The sequence below is a fragment of the Ailuropoda melanoleuca genome, chromosome 12 (genome assembly GCF_002007445.2).
Source record: "Ailuropoda melanoleuca isolate Jingjing chromosome 12, ASM200744v2, whole genome shotgun sequence".
NCBI lineage: Eukaryota > Metazoa > Chordata > Mammalia > Carnivora > Ursidae > Ailuropoda > Ailuropoda melanoleuca.
Genome location: NC_048229.1, coordinates 11,787,265 through 11,792,096, shown reverse-complemented (window position 1 = coordinate 11,792,096; position 4,832 = coordinate 11,787,265). Strand labels below are relative to the sequence as shown.

The window sequence follows — 4,832 nt, the reverse complement described above, 5'->3', positions numbered from 1 at the left end:
CTGCCACATTGCTATCTGTCAAGAGCAGCAGCGAGAGACAAGCCTCAGACAAACATACTGGTTGAATCGCTTCACCCTCTTGGCTGCTGACCTCCCTGGGGCCAAGGCTTGTTTGCCTTGGAAGATGTGTTGATGGTTCCCAAGGTGGTTTGTTTAACTGATGACTTGGGAGGGCTGGGGTTAGGGATCGGGAGACCCAGAGACTCCTGGTCAGGTCAAGGGGGGTTGGCAGAGAAGTTGGGACAGGAGCTTGGTGATGCATTGATCAAAGGGGAGTGACTGCTTAATCTCTGTTGCTCTTGGAAAGATGGTTGTATGTGCCACCTACGTAGATGGGGAGATCTTCTCAGTCCTTGTTGATGGCTTGAGCATTTAAACATGCTGGATAGGACGAAGCGTATTCACGAAGGTGGCAGCTTTAGACAGTGATTCACAGGCCCACAGGGTTCATGGTATGATATCTCCTTTGTTCCAGATGTTGGATGGTAGCCATTGGTGATGGGGCTTCACGTGATGCATCTGGCCTGGAGAGGCATGCAGTCTCTTCCTTCTTACCCATCACCTTCATTAATTATGATCTGTTGGACTCCCATGGTGCACTAAGCCCCAAGACCTAGATGCCGTTGCAGCTGGGCTCCCCAATCACCTTGGTGTGCCCCTCATAAGCAAAGTACAAATTGAATTATAATGTTGAAGGCACGCAGGGAGCTTATTAAAAGGAGTCTTATGGGGGAATTATATTGCTAAGTAGTCATCTTTATACTTTGTCCATCTTATAAATTTGGTGGTTGCTCATTCTTCTATCCATCCACCATCCATTATCTACTTTTCCCTTATTCCTTTAATCATGCGGTTACTCCTTTACTTGTTCACCCATCCTCCACTGATTTATTCATTTATTCACACATCCAACCAGCCAGCCAGCCAGCCAGCCATTAGTCCATTCCTCCATATTTTATATATCTACCCATCCACCCATCTATCTCCCCCCCTTTCTATCCATGCAGCCAGCCAGCCAGCCATTCATCCATCTGTCCATCCAACCCCCCCATCTGTCTGTCCAACCACCCAGCATCCATTCAGTCATTCACTGACTTCCTCCTCTATTCTGTAATTAATTCTTCCTTCCATGGACTATGAAAATGTTCTAATGGTGGCATTCGTACCGCACAGGATGTCAAGACAGGTAGCGCAAGGGCCCACGGAGACATGGCTATTGGAGAACAGGGGGTGTGTGATAAAGAGTTCGCACAGTCTCCACGCTTTGCTGGACGCCAGACAGTCTAGGCCACCTCCTCTTCAAACTCGTCCTCGGCAGTGGCGCCCTGGTACTGCTGGTGCTTGAACCCTAGATCGCTCCTGCGGCCCCCGGCCTCGGTGAGCTCCATCTCATCTATGCCTTCGCCCGTGTACCCAGGCAGGAAGGCCTTGCCCCTGAGCATGGCCTTGGCAGTGAACTGCTCTGAGATGTGCCCGAACAGCTCCTGGATGACCCTGCCATTGCCGCGGGGGGTGGGGGTGGATGTGGTTAGCCCCCTGGGGCTGGGATGTCACAGACAGCTGTTCCCACGTTATTGGGGATCCACTCAACAAAATAGCTGCTTTTCTTGTTTGGGATGGTAAGCATCTGCTTGGGCCCAACCTTCATGGACACACGGTCCCCAGTGGTGGCAGCCCCGGTCAGGTAGCAGCCTGGGTGAGAGTCATAGGAGTCATCGTGTTCTAGGAACCCACCATCTGTGGGGGGACCTGGGGGCACCATCAGGGTGTGGTACTTCTGGCTGGCCTGGCTGGCCAGGGGGTTGAAGCCGGGCATGGAGTAGTGTGGGCAGAGGCAGGGGACCGCTTTGACAGCCAGCTTGCCCGGGGCAGCCACGAGCTGGCCGGCAGAGCGCAGGGAGGCGGTGTCCCTGCTCGTGCTGGCAGATGCCAGGACGTTGAGGTCCCCTGGGTGGGCGTGTTCTGTCTTAGGGTTCTGAAGCAGCTGTCATCGAGGGCCCCTTTATCAATGCAATAGGTTTCGTCCATGCGTCAGCTGGTGGACCAGGTTCCTCGACTTTGAGATTGAAATGGATGCAGTACGTACAACCGAGGGAGGTCGGCAAGTTAGCCTTTCACTTCAAAATTTTTAGCCCCTTGGGACTCATTTAAGCATCTGCCTTCGGCTCAGATCATGATTCCAGGGTCCTGGGATCGAGTTCCATGTTGGGCTCCTTGCTCAGCGGGGACCCTGCTTCTGCCCCTGTCCCTCCCCCTGCTTGTGCACGTGCTCTCTCTCTCTCTCTCTCAATCTCTCTAGCAAATAAATAAATAAATAAAATCTTTAGCCCCTTTTACACTGTCTGTTGGGTTTTTACCTAGCTCCCTTTTCTAGCAACCCAACTTCTAGAAATCAGCTCCGAAACAGCCCACATATCCAACCACAGAGAACCGTTCAAATGGGTCGCGGTACGTGCACATAATAGGGTCTGTGCAATTTTTTGAAATGCAAAAGGCAGAAGTTTATGGGCTGATCACGGAAAAGAGTTCAAGATACATTTTTAAATACAGAAAGTTAAGCTGCTGAACCCTGTGTGTGGGACAATCACTCTGCGAGGCGGCTATGAGACGCACAGATGTGACTGTGGCTCTCCCCTAGCCGGGGCAGCTCGTTCCTTTGTTTGAGGCTGCAAGGAGAAACTTTCTAGAACAACCGGGGTCAGCTACTCCTCACCATGGCATCCCCAAAACCTTGACCAGGGTCTGGCTGGCACATAGCAGGCTTTCGGTAAATATTTGTTGAGTGAATACATGGACGAATGATAAAACAACACACTGTCCTTCTTTACTTTGGGGTGCACAGTTAAAGGTTTTGGGGGGAAACTTACGGTTTCTATTTTATTATGTAAAACACATGAACATTAGAATTTAAAAACAAAGTGAAACAAATGCTCCCCGCTCTCCAGGAAGGGATTACACACTTGGGATGACATGTCTCCGTTTATCCAAACTCTTTCTCACATTGACCAGTTAGGGAAAGAGGCCTTCTGCGATTCAAGCTTNTGATGGGGCTTCACGTGATGCATCTGGCCTGGAGAGGCATGCAGTCTCTTCCTTCTTACCCATCACCTTCATTAATTATGATCTGTTGGACTCCCATGGTGCACTAAGCCCCAAGACCTAGATGCCGTTGCAGCTGGGCTCCCCAATCACCTTGGTGTGCCCCTCATAAGCAAAGTACAAATTGAATTATAATGTTGAAGGCACGCAGGGAGCTTATTAAAAGGAGTCTTATGGGGGAATTATATTGCTAAGTAGTCATCTTTATACTTTGTCCATCTTATAAATTTGGTGGTTGCTCATTCTTCTATCCATCCACCATCCATTATCTACTTTTCCCTTATTCCTTTAATCATGCGGTTACTCCTTTACTTGTTCACCCATCCTCCACTGATTTATTCATTTATTCACACATCCAACCAGCCAGCCAGCCAGCCAGCCATTAGTCCATTCCTCCATATTTTATATATCTACCCATCCACCCATCTATCTCCCCCCCTTTCTATCCATGCAGCCAGCCAGCCAGCCATTCATCCATCTGTCCATCCAACCCCCCCATCTGTCTGTCCAACCACCCAGCATCCATTCAGTCATTCACTGACTTCCTCCTCTATTCTGTAATTAATTCTTCCTTCCATGGACTATGAAAATGTTCTAATGGTGGCATTCGTACCGCACAGGATGTCAAGACAGGTAGCGCAAGGGCCCACGGAGACATGGCTATTGGAGAACAGGGGGTGTGTGATAAAGAGTTCGCACAGTCTCCACGCTTTGCTGGACGCCAGACAGTCTAGGCCACCTCCTCTTCAAACTCGTCCTCGGCAGTGGCGCCCTGGTACTGCTGGTGCTTGAACCCTAGATCGCTCCTGCGGCCCCCGGCCTCGGTGAGCTCCATCTCATCTATGCCTTCGCCCGTGTACCCAGGCAGGAAGGCCTTGCCCCTGAGCATGGCCTTGGCAGTGAACTGCTCTGAGATGTGCCCGAACAGCTCCTGGATGACCCTGCCATTGCCGCGGGGGGTGGGGGTGGATGTGGTTAGCCCCCTGGGGCTGGGATGTCACAGACAGCTGTTCCCACGTTATTGGGGATCCACTCAACAAAATAGCTGCTTTTCTTGTTTGGGATGGTAAGCATCTGCTTGGGCCCAACCTTCATGGACACACGGTCCCCAGTGGTGGCAGCCCCGGTCAGGTAGCAGCCTGGGTGAGAGTCATAGGAGTCATCGTGTTCTAGGAACCCACCATCTGTGGGGGGACCTGGGGGCACCATCAGGGTGTGGTACTTCTGGCTGGCCTGGCTGGCCAGGGGGTTGAAGCCGGGCATGGAGTAGTGTGGGCAGAGGCAGGGGACCGCTTTGACAGCCAGCTTGCCCGGGGCAGCCACGAGCTGGCCGGCAGAGCGCAGGGAGGCGGTGTCCCTGCTCGTGCTGGCAGATGCCAGGACGTTGAGGTCCCCTGGGTGGGCGTGTTCTGTCTTAGGGTTCTGAAGCAGCTGTCATCGAGGGCCCCTTTATCAATGCAATAGGTTTCGTCCATGCGTCAGCTGGTGGACCAGGTTCCTCGACTTTGAGATTGAAATGGATGCAGTACGTACAACCGAGGGAGGTCGGCAAGTTAGCCTTTCACTTCAAAATTTTTAGCCCCTTGGGACTCATTTAAGCATCTGCCTTCGGCTCAGATCATGATTCCAGGGTCCTGGGATCGAGTTCCATGTTGGGCTCCTTGCTCAGCGGGGACCCTGCTTCTGCCCCTGTCCCTCCCCCTGCTTGTGCACGTGCTCTCTCTCTCTCTCTC

General features: G+C 52.0%; 2 pseudogenes; both read right to left on the bottom strand.

Annotated features, from left to right (window-relative positions):
- Window positions 1-1,283: 1,283 nt before the first annotated feature.
- LOC105242315 lies at window positions 1,284-2,028 on the bottom strand (annotated as a pseudogene).
- Window positions 2,029-3,829: 1,801 nt separating this feature from the next.
- On the bottom strand, window positions 3,830-4,574 carry LOC117795119 (annotated as a pseudogene).
- Window positions 4,575-4,832: the final 258 nt, after the last annotated feature.